At 42.5% G+C, this 25,625-nt stretch overlaps 1 long non-coding RNA gene across 2 annotated transcripts in view; it reads right to left on the bottom strand.

Moving 5' to 3' along the window:
* Window positions 1-25,311, bottom strand: part of LOC148474965 (uncharacterized) — a 111,304-nt gene extending 85,993 nt beyond the window's left edge. Inside the window, exon 1 of one of the 2 annotated variants that reach the window (XR_015872805.1) lies at window positions 25,243-25,311. This is a non-coding gene — a long non-coding RNA (uncharacterized LOC148474965). Of the gene's footprint in view, window positions 1-7,517; window positions 7,728-25,242 lie in introns of those variants that run through there. The other variant, XR_015872804.1, reaches the window with a different exon arrangement.
* Between the last annotated feature and the right edge of the window lie 314 nt (window positions 25,312-25,625).

Below are 25,625 nucleotides of genomic sequence, written 5' to 3'. Positions count from 1 at the left end.
ACACCTTTGATATAATTGCTTTTGATACGTGTTTGATTGCTCTTTAAATTCATTAAGTGGTTTTTCTGCTACTGCAAGTTAACGTAATTTTCTACTGCAAATTTTTTAATATTTATTATTTATCAGATTTAAAATTTAGTGTCAGCTATCAATTATGGGGCCCCATTTACAAACGAAGAGTAACCCCTTTAGCGCTTGCAAAAGGGGTTATGCCGCTTTTCTGTATATAGTAAACAGTGGTAATCTTAGATTACTGCATCGCTCTCGCCATCGTTTAGATGGCGAGAACGATGCGGGCCCCATTGCCGCAATGGAGACCCGGCGGTGCCTTTCCAGCTTTAGCGAAGCCTTCCAGGTACTGCCGGGTCTCCCTGTCATGCACATGTGCATGACTCTGGAGCTCCGTCGCTGGCAGCGTATGACTGCCAGCAGCCCAGCTGAGGACCTCGCCGAGGACGAGGACTCTGGTGGACTTCGCGGGACCTTGCCGGAGGGGTAAGTATTACTAAATACCTGTGGAATTTTCATTTGTATCACAGTGATACTAAACGAAAATTGCCGCTGGTATTTCCCTTCGTTTGTAAATGGGGCCCATAGTTACAAAGTTGAAAGGTGTAATGGAAAGCTCCCACTATGGGGAACATTTATCATAGAACATGTTTTGTTAAAGTTCTTTTGTAGATTCTATAGTATGTGTGGGTTTTGTTTTTTAAGCCACACATAAAATAATGGTACTTTACCTTATCTAATAGCCCAGTGCTATTCAGCATTAAGCTATTTTATCAAGTGATAATATTGGATGTTTTTCACCATCTGGTATTACATTACCATGTGGTTTTGCCCAAACCAGCGGTGGCCAACCTATGGCTCTTGAGCCACAAGCGGCTCTTCCACTGTTCTGATACGGCTTCCCTGCTGGCTCCCCTGACTGACACTGGCAACCTCCTCTGATAGGCGCGCAGCTGTTCAGAGGAGGCTCGTCCTTTGTGGCAGCAGTCTGCTTCATTCCGGAGGCATGTATGGGTGATGTGGTAATGTCACACTGCAAACAGGAGGTGGGCTCAACTTGTGACTGAGCCTGCAGCTACGAGGAGGACACGGTCGCAGACGCTGTAGCCTACCTACATGATACAGACAATCTGCAACAAGGTACGAGCTGTGGGGTTTTTGTTTTTTAAATTTAATTTTATTTGTGACATGTGGGGGCGCTGGAGTGGCCCATGGAGTGGGAGTGAGTGTGGAGGAAGGTGGCTGGACTAGAATGGCCCGGAAAGAGAGGGGGGCTGGAGTGGCTCATGAAGGTCTGCTGGAGTGACAAATTTTGCTGTGTATTGTGTGAATGGGGTAGCAGGGATAGGGAGTCTCACTACATTAGAAAACAATGGCCTAAATGTGAATCTCTTATTCCTTGGCAGAAAAATGTGTTAAATACCCCTATAGTGGATCCTGGAAAAGTGTATTTACCTCCAGTGCATATTAAACTAGGACTGATGAAACAATTTGTAAAAACAATTGATAAAAACTCTGCTGCATTCATGCATTTAAAATCTAAATTTCCAAAAGTAAGTGATGCAAAACTGAAAGAAGGAATTTTTATAGGGCCACAAATAAGATCAGTGATGGATTTAGTTCAGTTCAGGAACTGTTGAATCCACTGAAAAAAAGCAGCCTGGTTGTAATTAAAAAAATATCTGTTCTTGTTTTCTTGGAAATCATAAAGCAGAGGGTGCGAGAAGAAATCCTTTAGCCTGCCCAAACAGCGCGGCTATTCATCATCACATTGAATTCCCCCCATAGTGAGTGATCTAGTGGGATGCAACCTGTCTTTAAAACTTCACGTCTTGGATAAACACCTAGACTTCCCAGAAAATCTTGGGGCTGTCAGTGATGAGCATGGCGAGCGTTTCCATCAGCAGATTTCTACGATGGAAAAGAGGTACCAAGGCAAATGGAGTTCTAGTATTCTGGCTGGCTATTGCTGGACCATAAAGAGAGACATCCCAAAGGCAAAATATGCCCGGAAATCATCTACAACTTTTTAGGTCTGCCAGAATGAGGTGTATATTTATCATTTAGACTTACAGAAGTACTAATTTCATAAAACTTTAAACATATGTCACAAAAAAAACCTGCCCGATGGAAAAAACTGAATGCATGTTCAAACTCAGCACAAAAAATACATTTAGATTCTGTTTATTTCTGTGAAAGTAAAAAAGTTTATTTTTGTAGACCAGTGTATCACTCCTCCCCAATATCACCAGTTCATACAGCGCTCCCAAACTACCAACCAATCAGCTCCAAACTGTCAGTTTTCAAACACAGGAGCTGATTGGTTGGTACTTTATCTCTCTCTCCACAGCTTGATACATCTCCCCCAAAGTAACTAAATGCAACACCTCTTCAGAGACTGTTGTTTTTATACATTTCAGCACTAAGACAAGCAGTAAGCAGCTAGGCAATATGTATGTTAATGCTGAGATGAAGGACATTTTGATTCATGTCCCTTTTATGATTAATACATTAATTTTAGTGTAACACCCTTTAGTAAGCATGGGAAAGGGAGAGATAAATAATCCATATGGGGTGCAGGTGCAAATGCAGGATTCTTAGGGAGGGGTTCCCATTATGTATGTCTACACTCTACACACACATATATATATATATATATATCTAAAAAAGGAGGTGAGAAAAGGCGCTCTCTGGTGTAGTATTTTAGAAATATTTGAATTTTCAAGATAAGTATTTCAAGTACCTTGCATCCAATGCAGCAGCGGCAGGGCGAGAGGAGGTGTGAGGAGGTTCCACCATTGAATGTACGGGGGGGAGCGGAACCAAAGTGATTGTTTCAGAATTCCGAGGGCACACTTGATAAAGTTATCTGTCGATTCTGGGATTCTTTTTGAGAACGAGTACACGCTGGCTCCACACTAAGACCCCTGATGTGCCTGTTTTTTAATTGATGAAGGTACTTGAAATACTTATCTTGAAAATTCAAATATTTCTAAAATACTACACCAGAGAGCGCCTTTTCTCACCTCCTTTTTTAGATACTCTACTACTATTTGAGACAATACAACAACAGTCTCTCAGGAGAAAATTGGCGGCCACCTGTCACACGGGGAGTGTATTTTTGGAAGAATTCATTTTAAAGGACTTAAACACAGATAATTCTTGGTGTAGCGCTATTAACAGTACCCTTGTTCTATATATATATATATATATATATATATATATAATATCCTGAAAGCGGCACTCCACAAAAAATAGCTAAAAACTTTAAACAAGCATAGTTACAATCCGGTGCCTTCCATGCTCAAACACAGGATCCATAGCATACTTACACACTTCCTAGGTGCCGGGCTGCTGCTGCTGGGCGGTTGCGGCCGTGAGCTTCCCTATTTCTAGCTCCCTCTGGGAGGGCTGTGATAGCGGCGCACTGCCCGGCAACTGCCAATTCAGCTGCCAGCGCTTCTGTGTCAGGTGGTATGAAAGCCACCTGCCGCGGAAGCACTGACAGCTGTAGAGGTAGCGACTGGGCAGCGCCGATAGTGGGTGGCCCGAGTATGGTGCAGAGATCGAGACAAGGCTGTCTCCATATCTGAAAACAAAAATTTGGTCGGTCAGGGGGGGTTTCTCGGTACATAGAAACCCCCCCCTGCATGTGCTAGTGGGGTGTAAAATATGTGAAGGAAAGTAGAAATATATGTGTATATGTCCAAATTTTAGGATTTTATAGTATCTGCATGTGTTCAGTTAATTAAGTGGGGTTTCTATTAAAATTAGGATAAGGAGTAGTGATTATTTATTAGGGTTAGCTTTTGTATATTTAATGACTTTGTTTAATTAATGTAACTGTGTATATTTATACTATGTACAGTGTGAAAAGGTGAAACATGCCCCCGGAGAAAGTGATTGAATGGACCTCATACACAGCATGGAAGGACAGTTCCAGAAGGCTCGCGTGGGACAGGGCAATGGACTATAGGTGGGAAGGATAAGGGAGACCGTGCAGACAGGTAAGCAAGGTTATAAATTCTCCTTTTCCCCCTCCAGAGCTGACTGACTTGGTAACTTCCACGCTGTCTAGTTTAAGGGCTGACGTAACAGCGGCGACGGGGGTAACAGGCTCAGTCAAGGCAATGTGGGCAGAACCTGCAGTATCAGTGTTAGACCAGAGTGGTAGCCACAGAGGCATCCAGCCGCTGAGGTAGCAGAGTTAGAGGAGTTCAGTCACAGAGCTGGGTGACACAGGGACCTCTGTCAGCTGAAGGGAGAGGTGGTGGCTAGAGCAAGCCAATCAGCAGTGGAGCAGCCCAGCTGAGAAGGCAGGAGGTCGATGCAGTTGCTAGAGGTTTGCCTGACTGACATAAATAGTCAGCTGGAGGCAGCCATACAATGCAGGTGGTTAGCCCAGTTAATAACTAGGCATTATTACACTAGACCAGGTGTTCTCTTTTGCTGTGGGACCCCGTCTAACGATAAAAAATTATTACAGGACCCTAGCAAGTTACCGCAGAATGGCAGCCACATATGCATGGTCAGCAGACCATGCATGCACAGTAGCATTACGGAGCACACAAAACAGACGCTGCTTTTGAGGCCCCCTGTCCCTGCAAGGAGAGGCAGAGAATGATTGGAGAAAGACAGTGCGTGACTGGGGAGGTAAAGGGTGATGTAGAAGGCAGTGGGTGACAGAAAAACAGAGTCACAGGGGGGGTAGAGGATGATGGAGAGGTTGTGGGCGGCAGGGAGAGGCATAGGGTGACTGGGATGCCAGAGTGAGGAAGCAGGACCAGAGTGAGGAAGCAGGAGGCAGATAGTGACAGTGGGTAACAGGGGGAGGTAGTGAGTCGGAGGGTGACAGGGAGAAGCAGAGGGTGGCGGGGAGATTCAGAGAGTGGCAGTTAAGCAGTGGTTGATAGGGGAAGGCAATGGGTGACAGGAAGAGGCAGTGGGTGGCAGGATGAGGGAATGGGTGGCGGGGGGAGGCAGTGCGTGACAGGGGGAGGCAGCGGGTGACTGGGAGAGGCAGCGGGTGACAGGGAGAGGCAGCGGGTGACAGGGGGAGGCAGCAGGTGACAGGGGGAGGCAGTTGGTGAATGAGGAGGAAGTGGGTGACAAGGAGAACCAATGGGTGTTTAATAAATGTGTTTCTTTTCTGTTCCCCTCCACATTCCACACTTTGTGCTCCACTGTTCCCCCATAGAGTCTGTGCTCAGTTCTCCCCTCTTTGCTCCTCATGCTCCCCTGCTGCTGTTTCTTACACTTCCACAGCAATCATCACACATTCTGTGTCCCCCCACCCCAGGCTGTGCTTACTTAAAAACATCTTCACAGAGAGCATGGCAGCTGGCTCCTCTGGGTCTGTACGCTGCTGGTGCTGGATGCCTGTGTGTCAGCTTCAGCTGCTGACTGCTGCTGGGTGAGAGGACAGGACAGGAGATGCTGAGCACTGTGTTGGGGGCAGGGCTGCTGACTACTGCTGGGAGGGAGGACATGAGACACTGATGACTGGGGGTGGGGTGGGGCTGTTGACTGCTGCCGGGAGGGCAGAAGATGCTGAGCACTTGACCAGGGGTGTCTGATGACTCCTCGGATCTCTTAGCCAGTGATCAGAGGAGTCTGAAGTAACAGACATTTCCTCTGATTTCAGTTTCCTCGGATCACTGGCTGAGTAATCCAAGGAGTTATTACTCTGACCCCATGTGAGTCAGGACCCCAAGCTGTGATGGCCGCAACCCGCTTTGGGGTTGCAATGCACAGTTTGAGAACTGCAGCACTAGATCATAGTGAGGTGAATAAAAAACACTGGTTTCAGCTGCTTCAGGAGGAATTTAGTTTGATAATTTGTGAGGGAGTGAAGCTTTTAGGGACACTATAATTGCCGCATAAAGAGTATTATTAATAGGATATAATAATACATATCTACCAGGAACTCGCTGTGCAGACATTATGTTCACTCATTTCAATCTTCACTGCTAATACTACTGAGATAGCTGGCAGTCTGAAGGCAGATTGCATCGCAGTATGTAATGGGACTTCATTGGTCATCACTAAGGAGTCACACTCATAAAACTCTTATAACAGTCAAGTAGAAAAAGGGCTGGGGGAGGAATAGGATTGAGATAAACTGTACAGTGAATCCATGGTAGTTACTATTATTACACTAACTAATCCCTGGGACCGTGATTCAACTTTAAAAGACTGACTGTAGTAAGAATATTGCTGACTATTTGTATTTCAAGGAAATAGCTATAAAATTCAGCCACTACAGTAGCCAACAATACTACAAGATTTCCGGCTGTGCACATTTACCAAGTTACCAAGGTACCCGTCCTCAGGATATGATTTAGGGTACTACCCTGAACGTATAGCATACTAACTGCTATTCAGCCTAAACAAACTATTTCAGAGAACATTCTTCAGCGAAATATGAATTGTGGCTACTCCATGAATTAGGACTAGAGTCATACTGTAGGCTACCTAGTGTGCAATAGACATGTTATAGACTTCTCAATCTATTTTCAGAAGTTATGCTTTGTAGTGTTTAAACAAAAATATGGTTTTCTGCCATAACCTGCGCGCACTGACACTTTAACAGCTGCAACCAGGTAATCTAAATTGGCACCCAAGACCACCTGTGCACAGTAATAACAAAATGGTGAAAACCCGATCGCGCTAGTGACATAAACTCATGAAAAAATATACTTCCTACAGTCGTAGCCTGACTAGCTGGTAGCCAATTCATAACATGTATACTATAAAATATGCAAAGACCAAATGTAACAAATTCACACTTATTTTAAATAATGGAAATTGTAAAGGAATAAACTAAGGGCCTGATTCAGAGCCGGACGCTATTTGCGCTCGCTCGTCCTCAAAATAGGGGTGGCTATTCAAATGAACCTTTCGCTGTTTGCGGTCTGTTCACGCCTCTAGGTCTGAACGAGCGAACAAAACTTGCGGTCGTTTTTTGGGAAACTACGCCCCCTGGCCGCTCGCATCCTACGTCATGTCCGCTATTTATTAGATTAATCGAGTACATCGAACTGGGTATGAGCTGCTCGCTATTCTTGTGGTTGGTTTTTGCTACCACAATTTTGCGAGCAGTTCTGGCTTAAAAAAAACCCAGTGATGTGGTCAATGACGCTGCTGTTTTAATTATGCACACCCATAAAACGCCCATTTTGACCTTTAAGCACGCCTGCGACCGGATCTCCACTCCCCGTTTTCAAGCACCTTCCCCTGTTACCACCCACATACGCCTCATCCTGTCACTCAAATTATCAGGCATTCTCTATTTTGCGAGCACATGAATTTCGGCCGCACTGACTGGTTCGCGCATGCGTATAACGATCCGTACGCATGCGCAGTTGGGCAAACATCGCTCGGAGCGAACGAGCTGCCGCTTACGAGTGGCTCTGAATCAGGCCCTAAGTACAGTATATCAGTGATAGTAAACTGCACAATAAAAAATATGTACATAGGATACAACTGGTTAAAAGTTGGAGAATTACCGGATGTCCCTAGTAAATGGGCCTGTAGATGTATAAATGGTGGAGGTCTGCGGAAACCTCTCGCAGGCTCCTTTATCAAGGGACCAATCCTGGATAGCTCCTCCACTGGATAATTCAGTCACAATTCCACCAATGTGTTTCGAGAGATATCACTCTATTCAAGGTAGTTGTGACACTTGTTTCCAGGGTCTGCTTTATATACTCTGTCTTTCCTTCATATCCGGGTCATAGGTCACGTTCAGTGCTAGTGACAGAATGAGAATGAGACAGTCAGGTGGCACATCAGCTATAATTGCTTCCTCTTTTTGAAAGCTGAATGGAAAATATGGAGAGTCAAGGCACAGCCAGGTAAGAAGCAGCTGGACTTGTTATTTGCCCCTTACTTGGGTTTCACACAGGTGAGTCCCGTCTTGTGCTTTCCACAGCATAATAGAAAGCACAAGTCAATGGTTCTCAGTGCTAGGTCTGAAAAGTGGATTTTTATCAGATCTTAATGGACCCTAAGGATGCTAAGGAAACGGCATTCATTTGCCTATTGTTTGTTTTTTAATTTTTACGAATGCCCCAGGGAACCAAGGGAGCTCCTGTAACTTTTCAGAGGAGTTTGGAAAAGACCGTTGGAGATATGGATCTCTGAGAAGTGGTGGTGTATCTTGATGATATCATTGTATTTGGATACAATGAAACATAGCAATAGAATAACAACCTAGTTAGAATTCATCTATCTATTGTACCCTGTTTCATTGAATTCATTGATGGAGTATTAGCACTGAACCAATGTGAACGTGAATTTGAATATGATAACAACATCACTGTATAATAATATATATCATACATTATTAATTCACAGTAACATTGGAGATAATTTGCAACTCACAAATCAGCACTGATATGGACTGATTAAATTAACTAGTGCATCTCTCTATATCCACTTATACAGCATGGGGGATTTTGGAGGACAGTCAAGCACTCATATAATAATATATGTACCGTGTGTATTTATTGGTGATACATCAACAGTAATTTTACACTAATAAGTACAGCTAGATTAGTGCTATTGCACTCCTGTTTTGATTTATGACCTAATCCAACTTAATACAAGGGATACATTACATATATATATATATATATATATATATATATATGTATATATATATCCATATATACACACATGCACTATAAGTAAGTGCCAGCTCATGATAGTGTAACTGACCAATTTACCTTTATAGGCACTTTTCTGTCTGTTCAAATTTCTCACACATGAATCAATCATGAGGAATGTAAATAACCATAGTAGTACATAATAAACTATTATAAAAAAGCAGCATACAGTGTGTCAGTGACATTTTTAATTTTTCACTTCTTTCATTTAGTCTTCACTACTTTTGTATCTCTTCATATGGTTTTAATATTTCACTGAAAAAGGTTTTTTTTACAATAAAGTATTATTAAAAGTTATATTTTATTAAGCAATTATCCTCATATTGAACAATTTCTTTTTTCTGTCTTTAGAATTTGGTACATATTTGGTAAAACATTAGAGGAGCACAATCGGCGGCTTTTGAAGGTGTTAGATTGTCTCATTGCCCACGAATTTAAGCCATCTTTGGAAAAGTGTAAAATATGCCAGAAAACTGAAGTATATCGTTCATATCGTCAGCCAAGTGGGGATAGCTCCTGATCCGTCTAAAGTGGAAGCAGTGAAAGAATGGCCTAGGCCAACCAAACTAAAAGAATTACGTTCCTTTTTAGGGTTTTGTGGATACTATAGACAATTTGTGCCAAAATTTTCTAAAATAGCAAAGCCCTTGACAAACCTCACTAAGTATCCTCCTTTGAAATAATCTTCACTCAGAAATAAGAAAAGTGAGCCAGGCCCTTTTTATCGGGTTAACGAAGAGTTTGGTGAGTGTTGGACTCAACAATGTGAGCAAGCCTTTCTGGAATTGAAGGAAAGGTTCACCAATATGCTGGTCTTGGCATACGCTGACCCATCCTGACCTTACATTCTGCATATAGACGTGTCTCTTGAAGGGTCTTATATTAGCAGCATGACACTCAATTGCGTCCGGTCTCTTATATCAGTCAAGAATTATCACCTAGTGAGTGGAACTACCCCGCTCGTAAGATAGAATTTTTAGCTTTAAAATGGGAGGTGGCAGACAAATTATATGATTACTTGTATGGTGTGTCCTTTGAAGTCCACACCAATAATAAACCCCTCACTTATGTTCACACAATGGCTAAATTGGATGCCACAGGGCATAGGTGGTTGGCAGCCCTTTCAGTATATCATTTTTGCTTAAAATATAGACCAGTGACTAGTAACATTGGTGCGGATGCATTCTCAAGGCTGCAACGGGAACCGGATGGTTCTTAAGAGGAAGCATGGGTAGAGGTATTAGCCTCTGAAGGTAGAGGGAAGAGAATTATGCTATCAGACCTCAGCTAAACAAATAGCCAAGAACTTTATTAAAGTGTTAGGAGCCACAGGTAAGGCACTTCCGTTAGCTTATTGCTGGCTATCTAAGGTGGAGATGGGAGATCTCCAAAGAATAAGCCGCAGCCAGCTAGAAGATGAGCAAAAAGTGGATCCATATATTCAGGAGGTTAAACAAGCTGTGATGAAAGGTCTAAAGCGCCCTCCGATGATATCTGCTGATAACCCTCGAGTTTGATTGCTCTGCAGACAGTTTAGCCTTCTCAAAATCAGGAGAGGACTGTAGTGTAGGGGGAAAGTTTCCAAGGAGGGAAAAATAAAAGAAGAGCTAGTGTTGCAGCAAACATACCTCTCCATTGTACTTAAATCCTTGTACAATGACCATTTTGGAATAGACAAGACCTTTACATTAATTGTGGATCAGTTTTATTGGCCTAAAATGGTAGAAGATGTGACTTGCTATTGTACCAACTGTGGCATCTGCATTCTCCGAAAGACCTTGCCCACAAAGAATGCAACACTTAAGAATATCTCTTCAGATGGCCCATTGGATTTAGTATGTATAGATTTCCTAACTATAAAGTCTAGAGAGGAGAAAAAGTCATCCAAATTAGTGATCACCGATCATTTCACTCACTACTCACAGGCTTATGTAAGCGAGAGACCAAAGGGCCATTACTGTCGCCAAGATCTTATTGGATAAGTAGTGATTATTTATTAGGGGTTAGCTTCTGTATATTTAATTAGTTTGTTTAATTAATGTAACTTTGTATAATTATACAAAGAAATGAGTAACAGCGCTATCCCTTTTGAACTCTTATATATTCTGCTGGGTTAAGGCCAATGCCTGATTCACGTGTCTTGATACTACAATTAGCTATACAAAGTGGAAATGACAGTACGGCATAAAAAAAATAAATCTTGTTATTTAATTGTTAAAATAACATGTGAAAAATACATATACAATCACAATGGTCCGCAATGCAAAGAAACTGCTGTGTGGTTGATTTGTAAATGCTAATTGGTGGCGATTGTGTACACTGTCTGTGAACTCTTGGTAGGAATTTGGGGGATGATACAGTCCTTGGGGTGGATGTGTATAGGGCTAGCGGCGTCCCGCTGTGTCACCTATAAAAGTCCAGATACAATTGTCCAAATGATGTGTTCCAATAGATGGTGCCCGGGCTTTCTTCTTTTCAGAAGAGAGGAGAACCACCTGGGTGGCAGTGCAGGATCTCCGGACCTGGGTCATGCAGGGTACAGTGAAGTGAGTGATACGTCTAATTAAAGACTGTATCCTGCACTTCAACTGAGTAACCTGTCACTCCCCTGTCTGGGGAGGGGAATCGTCGGACGCGATCACTCCTGACCTGATCCGGCTTCCCCCTCCTATATCAGAGACTTACCTGTCTGTCTGTCCTCCCGTGTGGCCAGATCCCTCCTCCTTCTGCTCAAGTGTCCTGTCTTCCATTCAGCGATGGCGGAGGTGGGCGCCCATCTGTGTCGTCCTGATCCGTTCTCCCTTGTCCGCTTCTGTTACTTCCTGGTCATGTGTGATTTGCCGGTCACGTGACTCGGCCGTGAGTGGATGGGAGTAGCAGTGTTCTTTGCACACATAGTTCTGCTTTGGCATGCAGGAGATTTGTGATAGTTGGTTTATCTGGTATGTCTCCAATGCGTTTCAACCATTAAGGTCTTCCTCTGGGAGTAGTGAAAGGTAGTTGATAAGGAGGTGGTTAAGTGCCCTTATGTTGCCCACCTTCAAATCTGATTGGTCCTTATTAACATATGCGGATTGGGGGCTGTTCAGTCACTCAATTAATGTCTGCCTGTTGTCTATCTCAGATCGTAGGTTTCTATTTGATCCTGGATACAGTTTGTTCCATATAAAATCCTACTGATCGATATACATTCTATAGGTGTCTGATTCAAGAAGAATTAAGACAACATTTGAGAGTGGGACTGAATGAGGGGATTTTGACCAGTAAAGAGTTTGAATTTCTAGATACAAATCACCCAGTTATTCCGGTTTTTTACCATTTGCTGAAAATACACAAAGACCCAATAAATCCACCAGGTAGACCCATAATTTCGGGTATACAATCACTAACATCCAACTTATCCCAGTACGTAGATACATTTCTACAACCATACGTGAAGTCACAGAAATCATACTTAAGGGATACAATTGACATTCTATGTAAACTAAGTAACATCACCTGGCAAGATAATTACTGGCTAGGGACTAGTGATGTCACCTCACTATACTCAGTCATCCAACATTCATTAAGAACTGAAAGTGCAAAACATTTTTTGGACCAAGACCCATTAATGACATCAAAACAGAGTGATTTCATAGTTGACAGCATAAAGTATATTTTGACTCACAACTATGTATGGTTTAATAATGATTATTACTTGCAAGTAACCGGGACAGCTATGGGGACGAGGTTTGCGCCGAGCTACGCAAATTTGTTTATGAGCCACTGGGAAGATCAGTATATATGGGCCAACAGCGAGCTTGACACAAACCTCGTCCTATGGACCAGGTTCATAGATGATGTCTTTTTTGTATGGCAGGGAGAAGAGACATCTGTACAAAATTTTATTGGTTACATCAACAACAATGAACACAACTTACAATTTACTAGTCAGTATAGTAAAACAAATGTGACATTTCTTGATCTTAATATCTTTATTGCAGATAACAAGATACACACCAACACTCACAGTAAACCTGTTGATGTCAACAGTTTCATTTTTGCAAACAGCGGTCATCATCCAGATTGGCTAAATAGTATCCCCATAAGTCAGTTTCAAAGAATCAAACGGAACTGTTCTAGAGAGAGTGACTACCTAGAACAAGGGAACAAATTGAGAATGCAATTACAAGGGAAGAAATATGAGGGCACTAGAGTCGAGCAAGCCTATGACAGATTTAGAAAGGCAGATAGGGAATCTTTGTTGCAATATAAGAACAAAACAAAGACAGTGGACAATCTTGACAATAAAGAGATCTACTTTGCAACAGACTACAGCGGCCAAGCCTCCCGGGTAAAACAGATCATAAAAAAACACTAGCCAATATTAATGCAAGATGACACACTAGCAGAAGCACTCCCTAATGTCCCCAAGATAGTGTTCCACAAAGCACCGGACATCAAAACGAAACTGGTCTAAAACCATATAGCTCCCAGAACAACTAGACAAACAACAATAACCGAATCATGAAAAGATACAAGGGACAGCAATAAAGGAGGATTCTACTTTTGCGGAACATGTGTAGCCTGTATGAAAATGAAACAAAAGAACACAAAACCAGTACACATAATTACATCCACATCCAATCAATTTATATGGAGGATCAGGGATAATAGGACCTGTAACAGCAAAGGGGTCATTTACATACTAACATGTCCTTGTAACAGGCAATACATAGGTCGCACCATCCACCCCCTCAAAAAGAGGTTAGGAGAACATGTATGCAACATTATTTCGGGTTGTGAAGAGCATCCAATTTCCATCCATTTTAAAACATTCCATGGTTCTGATCCTAGGGGACTAGAATTTGCAGCAATACGATCAGTGACACCAAACTGGAGGGGAGGGGACTATAATAGGCACATTAATAAGGAAGAACTGAGGGCCATCATCACCATGGATACACTTGCACCCAATGGTCTAAATATAGACAATGAGGTGAGATCTATCATTTGTGGGTGACATGCAGATCAGCTCTTATGTGTAGCGCAAATGAATAGTGATGCATGCTAAACCATGAGTCAAAGGGATTCGTCAGATCTCTTATGTATACCACATCAGCTAGCCAAGGTGTAATCCTGTTAGTTAGCAAAAGTTGTAGCAAGCTAAGCCGGTTAATTTACAGTCCATTACAGTATGAGCGCGTATAGGTGGGACAGGTATTCCGTATTATATATTATATACTTACCATGTTTGGATTAATAAGGTTTGGCAACCAATCATGCATAATGTGAATGATGTATGTACTACGGACTATCTATCAATTAGTGGAATTTTATTATGGAACAAACTGTATCCAGGATCACACAGACACCTATAGAATGTATATCGATCAGTAGGATTTTATATGGAACAAACTGTATCCAGGATCAAATAGAAACCTACGATCTGAGATAGACAACAGGCAGACATTAATTGAGTGACTGAACAGCCCACCAATCCGCATATGTTAATAAGGACCAATCAGATTTGAAGGCGGGCAACATAAGGGCACTTAACCACCTCCTTATCAACTACCTTTCACTACTCCCAGAGGAAGACCTTAATGGTTGAAATGAGTTGGAGACATACCAGATAAACCAACTATCACAAATCTCCTGCATGCCAAAGCAGAACTAGGCGTGCAAAGAACACTGCTACTCCCATCCACTCACGGCCGAGTCACGTGACCGGCAAATCACACGTGACCAGGAAGTAACAGAAGCGGAGAAGGGAGAGGACGACACAGACGGGCGCCCGCCTCCGCCATCGACGAACGGAAAACAGGACACTCGAGCAGAAGGAGGAGGGATCCGGCCACACGGGAGGACAGACAGACAGGTAAGTCTCTGATATAGGAGGGGGAAGCCGGATCAGGTCAGGAGTGATCGCGTCCGACGATTCCCCTCCCCAGACAGGGGAGTGACAGGTTACTCAGTTGAAGTGCAGGATACAGTCTTTAATTAGACGTATCACTCACTTCACTGTACCCTGCATGACCCAGGTCCGGAGATCCTGCACTGCCACCCAGGTGGTTCTCCTCTCTTCTGAAAAGAAGAAAGCCCGGGCACCATCTATTGGAACACATCATTTGGACAATTGTATCTGGACTTTTATAGGTGACACAGCGGGACGCCGCTAGCCCTATACACATCCACCCCAAGGACTGTATCATCCCCCAAATTCCTACCAAGAGTTCACAGACAGTGTACACAATCGCCACCAATTAGCATTTACAAATCAACCACACAGCAGTTTCTTTGCATTGCGGACCATTGTGATTGTATATGTATTTTTCACATGTTATTTTAACAATTAAATAACAAGATTTATTTTTTTTATGCCGTACTGTCATTTCCACTTTGTATAGCTAATTGTAGTATCAAGACACGTGAATCAGGCATTGGCCTTAACCCAGCAGAATATATAAGAGTTCAAAAGGGATAGCGCTGTTACTCATTTCTTTGTATACTGCATCCTAGGGAAAGGGGAGAATACCCTTTTGTATACAGCAGCTCCCAAAACAAAGAATAGGTCGGTTGCCCAGTGCTCAGTACTACTTTTTTGTATTACTTTTGTATAATTAGGTGAATTAAAAAGGTGAAACATGGCCCCCAGAGAAAGTGATTGAATGCACATCATACACAGCATGGAGGGATAGTTCCAAAATGGGCGAGTGGGACAGGGCAATGGTCTATAGTGGGAAGGATAAGGGAGACTGCATGGACAGATCAGCAAGGTTATAACTACCACGGCAGCAGCAATAATGGACAGTCTTCTGATCCCCCTGCTGAGCTGACTGACTTGGTAACCTCTGTGCTGCCTAGCTTAAGGACTGAGGTAACAGCGGCGATGAGGGTAACAGGCTCAGTCAAGCCAGTGTGGGCAGATGGGACATACCTAAAATGGTAGTGTCAGTGTTAGACTGGAGTGGTAGCCGCAGGAAGCATTCGGCCGCTGAGGTAGCAGAGTTAGAGGAGTTCAGTCACGGAGCTGGATGACACATGGAACTCCATCAGCTGAAAGGAGACGGTGGCCGGAGCAAGCCAATCAGCAGTGGAGCAGCCCAGCTGAGAAGACAGGAGGCAGGCGCAGTTACTAGAGTTTTCCTGTCTGACATAAGGAGTCAGCTGGTAGCAGCCACACACCGGAAGTGGTGAGCTCAGTTAATAACTAGGCATTATTACACTAGATGATAGTGAGGTGAAGCAGACACTGGTTTCAGCTGCTCCAGGAGAAATTCAGGGCCTGATTCAGACCCACTCGCTAAGCCGCGAACGCACGCTTTGGGTGATAGTCGCCTGTTTGCGCATACGCATGCCTCAATATGAGAATGCGTGCGTCACTCACATGTATCGGGAATCGTGCGCTCATAGTACACAGACTGGACGCTATTTTGAGTGACAGATAGTGCCGTTTGTGGGTGGTAACAGGGGAAGGTGCTTGTGAATGAGGGAGTGGTGCTGCGAAGGCAGGCGTGTCTGGCCGTCAAAACTGAGTTTTATGGGTGTGCATAACTAATAAAGATGCATCATTGTACATGTCACTTGGATGTTTTTCAGCCTGCAGTGATCACCGCGCTTGCGGTGGGGTAAGGTCTACCTCAAGCGCTGCGTGCAGCTCCGATGGTTCTTGATAGTTCCGATTGTTTCTATACTTCCTGGAGATGACGTGTGTTAAGAGAGAAAAGTGAGTGACTTTATACCGTTGTGCGTTTGGTCTGCCGTCGTTCTCTAAGACATAGAGGGCGTCTAAACACCTTTTAGCTGTGTGAGAGCGCAGCTTAGCGTCCAGGTCTGAATGAGTTCCTCAGTTTGCTAATTTGTGAGGGAGTGAAGCTTTTAGGGACACTGTAATTGACACAGCACTTATATCTTCTTTGCCGCATAGGAGAATTATTAATAGGATATAATAAATATCTGCCAGGAACTCACTGTGCAGACATTATGTTCACTCATTTCAATCTTCACTCCTGATACTTCAGAAATAGCTGTCAGTCTGTGCATCAAAGTATGTAATGGGACTTCATTGGTCATCACTAAGGAGTAACACTCATAAAACTCTTATAACAGCCAAGTAGGGGTGGGGAATAGGATTGAGATAAACTATACAGTGAATCCATGGTAGAGATTTTACATTCCATCTTAAGTTAATATTATTACACTAACTAATCTCTGGGGCCATGAATCATCTTTAAAAAGCAGACTGTAGTAACAATATTGCTGACTATTCGTATTTCAAGGAAATGGCTTTAAAATTTACACACTACAGTAGCTAACAATACTAAGAGACATTTCCGGATTTGTGACATGAAAAGCACATTTACCAAGGTACCCGTCCTCAGGGTATGATTTAGGGTACTACTGGGAATGTATAGCGAACTAACTGCTATTCAGTCTAAGCAAACTATTGCAGAGAACACTCTTCAGCGAAATATGAATTGTGGCTACTGCATGAATTAGGACTAGAGTCATACTGTAGGCTACTTAGGCCCGTATTCAGTGCTGGACTTTTCGCTCCACATCAGAGCTTTTCTGGGGATAAAGTATCCGGCGCGTGTCCGTTTTATCCCCGTATTCAATTTGGAGCTGGCGAAAACAGGAGCCTGCGGAAAGGTAAGTATCGGGAAAAATAGGGAAATTTTCGGGAATTCATCCTGGGACCCCCCTAATGATGTCCAGACATGGGGGATCACTGTGGGTGCCCCCATTTAGCCCTGCAGAATGTGTTCTGCATTTTTAAATAGCCGCTGCAGGGGTTTTTTCCCGACATTGAAGAAGGGATGCAGAAGAGCACTTAGGTTGTTTTTTTTTTCGTTTTTAAAAGTGTTCCCATCAAATTTGGGGTACTTGAAAATGGGTACTAGCATATTTTTAAGTCCCTAAACTAATTTATAGATAATTCTGCAAAAATGCACCTCCCGCTAATAGCCTATTCTAGAAAGCACCTCCCGCATACTTACATAATACCCCTGAACCTATTTCGCTATGTTTAAACACTGTTCCCCATTTTTTTTTTACACCCCAAAGTTAAAATTATTTTTTTTGGGTGTCCCTATTTTTTTTTTTTACTTTTTTTGAAAAGTTCGTTTTTAGGGGCTATTCCCAAGGGTGCAGGATATTTTTTTTAAGCCTGCACCCACAAACTCCTATTCTGCACTATTATTCGCCATGTAAAACATGGTGAAAACTTATCCCCGCTTTTTTTCAAAGACTTTTCGAATCTGCGAAAAGTCTTTGAAATTGAATGCGGGGATAATTGAAATAGGCGAAAATAACGTCATCGCAGCCTAATTGAATACCCCCCTTGTGTGCAGTAGACATGTTATAGACTTCTCAATCTATTTTCAGAAGTTACAGTATGCTTTGCATTGTTTGTATGTAATAATAATAATACACAAGATATTTATCCTGTTATCTATTTTCTAGATATCTTATAAATTGTTGTACTAGTAGTAAGAGTATTGTTAATTGTATTACATGACTATTTTAATGCATTTGCTACATGAAAATGTGTCATTCAACATATTGGGTGGAATTCAATTGATTCCTGCCCCCATCGCGCCCGACGGAGCTATTCAATTCTTGCTCCTGTCGGGCACGATCAGCTGCCAGCACTACATTTCAGCTCGCAGCCCCTGGGGGATGAGAGCTGAAATGTGCGAAAAGTGACATGTTTGGGCTCCCAAACAGCACTTTTCGCGATCGCGCCCAGCACTTTGGTCGGGTTTAGCTGCTTTACGCGGCTAAACCTGACCACTTTGGGCGCGATCAGCACGAAAATCTCGAACAATTGCATAGTGGCCCGCGATCTCCTGTCACTTTAGACGCGAGATGCGGGCCGCGAAAACAATTGAATTCCGCCCATTGAGTCAATTATTGACAGTATGAAACCTCTTTAAACCTGTTGGAATATGATCACAAAATATAGAGAAGAAACCTGTACTGTGATGTTATTTACCTGATAATCCTTAGGTGAGATGTTTCAAGGTGTGAATCAGTGGAGAAGAATTACACAAACATTCGGGCAACAGGTAATTGATGTTTCTATACAACACTACACTACATTAGCAACTGTAAGGTGGGTTTTGCCCAAGCGGAGTCAAACTACATTATCACAGTAAATAGTTTGGGTGGAGGCACTCAACCTAGTCACTCTGCAGTTATAAATAGGGTTACATTAGGAACATTCATTCCCAGTTAATTGATTAGTTTGATACTTATAAATATTGTCTCAGTCCATAAAACTGCAGTCTGTAATTTGCTTGATGAATGCCAAATCCTATTGATTAAATATGCCATATTATCACTGATATTGTAATTAAGAACAAAAATATTGCAAGAAAGATGTAAACATCATGGGATATCTATACAGGGGTGCCAAAAGTGAGTGGGGGAGACACGGGTACTTATTCCCTGGGCCTCTTGGAGGGGAATTGTGAGGACCCCTTGCAGCTTCCTGGCATCGCACATAGATCGGAATTAGTCAAGCCCCCTGGACTTGGTCATGCCCATTTCAGTACTCATGCCACGTGGCTGTCTCAATGGCCCTGCAGCTATGAAATAATCATGGGTGGCTGTTTTATCTCTGACATGCATTATGGGATGAGGACAAGTGCCTACGGCATGTGCCCACCCAATGGCTCCTACTGCCAGCAACGGAGATGAGACAGCCATCCGACAGGACAGGAAAGGACGAATGGGCAACTAGTTTAGTGGGGATGGGGCAGGGACACAGAAGGGATGGAGCGGGGGCAGCCTGAAGTGGCGAGTCCAATTTATTAGTATTACAGTAAAAAAAATCGATGTAAAAATAAACAATACTTTATTCTAAGTGTGTGTGGAAGTATTTTATGGTTTTATATAGTTTAGTAAATCATCTACTGTATGTAATTACACAAATAAAACCATATTACTCTGTATATTTGCAATAATTAACCATTTAACTGGCTGAAATGTTTTCCAAAAATTCCCCAAAATGGTTTATTTTAGTACAGGTTGAGTCTCCCATATCCAAAATGCTTGGTACCAGGGGTATTTTGGATATCGGAATATTCCGTATTTTGGAATATTTGCATAAAATAATGAATTGTCTAGAGAATGGGACCCAAATCTAAACACAGAATGCATTTATGTTTTATATACACCTTATACACATAGCCTGAAGGTAATTTTATACTATATTTTTAATAATTTTGTACATCAAAAAAAGTTTGTGTACATACATGAAATTCATTTATGTTTCATATACACCCTATACACACAGCCTGAAGGTTATTTTATACAATATTTTTAATAATTTGTGCTTTAAACAGAGTTTGTGTACATTGAACCATCAGAAAGCAAAGGTTTCACTTTCTCAGTCATGCTAAAAATATTCCGTATTTCGGAATATTCCGTATTTATGGGATACTCAACCTGTATTATCAAATTATGTAAATAATAGCTATTTAATCATTTGACAATTATAAAAAAATTAATTCTGGGGAGATTTTTGTTAAAAACTTAAAAATAAATTATGATTAGGGGTGTGCACCGGCCACTTTTCGTGTTTTGTGTTTTGGTTTTGGATCTGGATCTTTCTTCGTGTTTTGGATCTGGATTGGTTTTGCCAAAACCACCCTTCCGTGTTTTGGGTTCTGGGTTTTGTGTTTTGGATCTGTATTTTTTTTTTAAAAAGCATAAAAACAGCTAAAATCACAGAATGTGTGGGTTTTTCTGCTCCTATGCTATTATTAACCTCAATAACCTTAATTCCCACTCATTTCCAGTCTATTCTGAACACCTCACACCTCACAATAGTGTTTTTATGTCCAAAAGGTTGCACCGTGGTAGCTGGATGACTATGCTAAGCGACACGAGTGGGCGGCACAAACACGTGGCCCATCTAGGAGTGACACTGCAGTGGCAGACAGGATGGCAGTTTGAAAAACTAGGCCCCAAACAGTACATACTGCAAAGAAAAAAAAGAGGTGCAAGATGGAATTGTCCTTGGGCCCACCCACCCTTATGTTGTATAAACAGGACATGCACACTTTAACAAACCAATCATTTCAGCGCCAGGGTCTGCCAAATGACTGTGGCTGAAATGATTGGTTCGTTTGGGCCCCCACAAAACAAGCTGGCAATTAATCTGTCCCTGCACAAACTGGCTCTACGGAGGCAAGATGTTGTCCTCATCCTCCTCATCCACCGATTCCTCACCCTCTTCAGTGTTGTGTACATCCTCACAGAGTATTAATTCGTCCCCGCTGGAATCCACAACCACAGGTCCCTCTGTACGTTCAGGAGCTGGTCTCCCTGGAAGAGTTGATAATTCATTTTATGAACATCATCTTCTCCACATTTTGTGGAAGCAACCTCCTACGCCTTTCGCTGACAAGGTTCCCGGCTGCACTAAACACTCTTTCAGAGTACACACTGGAGGGGGGACAACTCAGGTAAAATACAGCCAGTTTGTACAGGGACCTCCAAATTGCTTCTTTTTCCTGCCAGTACAGGTACGGACTGTCTGACATGCCTACTTGGATGCTGTTATTTTTATTGTTTGTGGAGCGCACTTTGAGGGTTACCCTACCCTTTAACAGACAGACGCACGCTTGTCGCTGCTGCTTTGAGGATGCAGGTGCGGCTACAGCCCACACATTTCACAAAGACAGAAAAAAAAATAAGAAGTTTTTTATTGGTTGTGGAGCGCACTTTGAGGGTTACACCACCCTTTAACAGACAGACACATGCTTGTCGCTGCTGCTTTGAGGATGCAGGTGCGGCTACAGCCCACACATTTCACAAAGACAGAAAAAAAAATAAGAATTTTTTTATTGTTTGTGGAGCGCACTTTGAGGGTTACACCACCCTTTAACAGACAGACGCACGCTTGTCGCTGCTGCTTTGAGGATGCAGGTGGAATCTAGATGGCATTTGGAACCGGGGACACACTACCTCCATCAATTGTCTAAATCCCACTGCACTAATGGCGGATACCGGACCCACGTCTAACACCAACATAGCAGTCAAGGCCTCAGTTATACATTTTGCTTCAGGATGACTGCTGTCGTACTTCATCCTCATCGCTAGGGACTGTTGGAGGGTCAATTGTTTAGTAAAAGTAGTGGTGTTCCTACTTCCTCTCTGGGATGATGAACAACTCCCAGCAGCAGCAACAGCACTAGGAGGAAGTGGTTCTTGATCTTTCCCTATTTTATTTTTATCAGAAAAAGTTTGGTCCTCCATTTATGTTATATTGATATATATGTGCGGCTAAAGCGCACACAAACACAGAAAATATTTTTTTATTTTTGCTGGAGAGTAATGCACTTTGTGGGTTACACCACCCTTTAAGAAATGAGCCAGCCGGCTCTTTACTTATGGGACACAGGCGCACGCTTGGCGCTGCTCCTTTGTTGATGCACGTGCAGCCACAGTGCACACAATTCACAAACACAGAAAATATTTTTTTATTTGGTTTGGAGTGTACTTTGGGGGTTACAGCACCCTTTAACGGTCAAGCCAGCCGGCCCTTTACTTATGACACAGGCGCACGCTTGGCACTACTTTGTTGATGCACGTGCGGCTACTGCGCACACAATTCACAAACACACAAAAAATATTATTATTTTAGCACTTGGGGGGAGCACCCCTGATGGACAGAGCACCCCCTGGACAACACTACAGCACCCCTTTAGGACTGGGACACTGCACAGGACTTTGGAGTGGACACAGCCCCTATGGAGAACTGACTGCACAACACAGTCCAGCCAGCCCCTATGGACTTTGAAGTAGTGGACACAGCCGCTATTAACAACAGCAGCACAGCACAACACAGCCAGCCCCTATGGACTTTGAAGTAGTGGACACAGCCCCTATGGACTACAGCAGCACAGCACAGCACAACACTACTCTGCACTACACTACACTACACTACACTACACAGCCCAGCCAGCCCTAACTCCCACCCTCCCTCTTCACTGTCCACAGCCGAGTGAGAAAATGGCGCCGACGCGGGTACCTTATATGGAATCCAAAACACGCGAGACCCGGAAGGCAGGATGATGACATTTTGCCTCGATTTCAGATCCGAGTCAGGCGGGAAAAGTCGAGCCTGACTCGGATCTGCCTCGGATCGGGGGGGCTCGGATTTAAGAAATCCGAACCCGCTCACCCCTAATTATGATATGTGTATATATGTATGTAGGTAAGTGGTATTGGTATTGTTCTGTTTCTGTGGGGCTGTTTGTGTTTATACTGTGAGGCCTGTGTTGTATTTATACTGAATCATTAAGCATTGACACAGTTTGTCACCTGGATTCTTAATTTTCATGTACGTGTGAGTGCCGCCTTCTTTTTAGCTTGTGTACAAAATGTTTACACATCCAGGAGGGCACCAGGGCAGATATTTGATGTGGATGAGTGGAGTGCTGGTTGTATATACAGTATACATACTAAATCCAGCAAGATAAGGAAAAGACCAGCCCTCACGTCAGTTGGTAAAGTAAAAAGTAAACATAGATTTAAATTTCATGCCCGGCAGCTGTTTTACTCACCAAATTATTTTCTTCCTCCCCTGAACACCAAGACCAACACCAAGAGGGTGTGTAATATTTCAAATAAATGTAGAATTAATTAAAAAAGTTAATGATTATGCATACATAATACAATCTTGGAATGTATGCTTAACTGAAAGCTTTAAAGTTTCAAATATCATCCAAATGAGTTTCCTCCTTTTGACTAGTACCAGATGGATGGAAGGCACCTTTATTTGTTTGGATCCTAAAAATAATAGACCCTTGTACCAGAAGCACCCAAAAAAGGCCAACTGCCACTCATTGTGTGGTAATCAATAAATTAGTTTAAGAGAAAAAAAAATTGTGTAAAAATACTGGGCCTGATTCCGAGCCGCTCGTAAGCGGCCGCTCGTTCGCTCTGAGCGATGTTCGCACAACTTTGCATGCTTATGGGTCATAATGTGAATGCGCAAACCAGTCATTGCAGTCAGAAATCGTGCGCTTGTAAAACAGCGAGGGGCTGCTAATTTGATTGACAGAATGTACCGTTTGTGGGTGGTAACAGGGGAAGGTGCTTGAAAACGGGGGAGTGGAGTGCCTAACGGTCAAAAGGGCGTTTAATTAGAGTGCATAATTAGTAAAGGAGCGTCATCACCCACGTCACTTGGTTGTCTTTTAGCCTGAACTGTTCGCAGAGATAGTTTGAAGAAAATCCTACCACAAGCACTGCGAGCAGTTCAGATGCCTTTCGATGTTCCCGATTAATCTAATAAATACCGGAGATGATGTGTGATGCGAACGGCAAAGGGGCGTCTTTACAAAATAGCGAGTGCATTTTTCGGACGCTCGCTCTGCCATAGAGGCGTCAACACACCACAAAGAGCGAGCGCTCAATTTAAATATCCGGCCCCTTTTTTAGAACAACCGTCCACAAATAGCATCCGGCTCTGAATCGGGCCCACTGTTAGTTAACACACTCTTTAAATATGCAGTACTGTATGTCCCACCTACGGCAAAATGGTATCAAAAACATTTTTTTTACTAACACATGCAACCACGCCAGGAAAGTGGTTAAGGGACATTAAATATAATATACAAAGTAACTTGTTTAGAACTATTAATAAATATAATTTTATATATATATATATATATATATATATTATATATATATATATATATATATAGCAGTGAGATGGCGGCACTCAATGCAAAAAAAATTGATTCTGCAGGCAGATTGTTCACCAACATTTCAATACGTGTTGTATTTTCGTCAGGGTGCAAGACCTTGCACCCTGACGAAAATACAACACGTATTGAAACGTTGGTGAACAACCTGCCCGCAGAATCAATTTTTTTTGCATTGAGTGCCGCCATCTCGCTGCTGTTTATGTTTTGCTGTCTGATTGTTTTCTGGCTGCAGCAGAGGGCACCTGAGATTATTTGCTGTTGTTGCTGTATGTGGAGGAGTGCTGCCCTGCCTACTTTGTTCTCTATATATATACATATATTCAGTATACATATGTCGTGTTAATACTTTGCTTTATTCATTTTAACACATTAAGCACAGAAACCAACAACTTATTTAAGGACTGAAAAAAACAAAAAGGACATTTTTACAGCCTAAAACATTTTTTTTTAACCACATTTGTTGTAAAATTATACTATTCATTTTTTAAATTATAATTTCCATTCTGTGCTATGAGGAAGGTGCTGCTCTTAAATCCTTACATTAACTACTACAGCAAAGGTTGGGGAAAAACTTACCACCTCCACATCACTTATCCCAATCTGTCCCCACATACCACTAATGTGCCAAAAAATGGCTTAACATGGCCTCACAACCTGGCTTGCCACAAAATTCCACAAATTGCCATCAGACCCCAATTTACCATAAAATGACCCATAGGTCCTCAGACCTCCATATACTCTCAGACCCCAGCAATCCCTCAAATCCCACAGACCTTTGCACATTCTACAGAGCTTCACAAGTACCACAATTGCTGCCTCTTCTAGTAACCTATTTACCACCAAAATGTGCTTACCTTTAGTCCATAGATTGCAAAGGAAGCAAGTATTCCATGCAGTACAGAAAACAGTGCACTACATCCTCCTCTTTTAAAGTGCCTTGTAATCTCCATTGTGCACAAGAGGCTATGTGATGCAGAGGCCAGCTGTATCTATTCAGTCTCATTATCAGCTTTTACATAAAGCAAAGAATAATGGGCCTATTCATCAACACTAAAATAACGGTTTTAAGGACATTTTCCTTAAATAACGTTATTTTGGTATTCATGAACAGACTTAGCACAGGAGATATCACAGATATCTCCTTGCTAAGTTCCCCTGCGTTAATTTCCACACTCCCCATACATTAGTATGGGGATGTGGAAATTGTGGTATTCATCAAATTCCGAAAATTATGAAT

The sequence above is a fragment of the Taudactylus pleione genome, unplaced genomic scaffold (genome assembly GCF_031769625.1).
Source record: "Taudactylus pleione unplaced genomic scaffold, aTauple2 ptg000792l, whole genome shotgun sequence".
Classification (NCBI taxonomy): Eukaryota; Metazoa; Chordata; class Amphibia; order Anura; family Myobatrachidae; genus Taudactylus; species Taudactylus pleione.
This window is presented reverse-complemented; position numbering and strand designations above follow the sequence as displayed.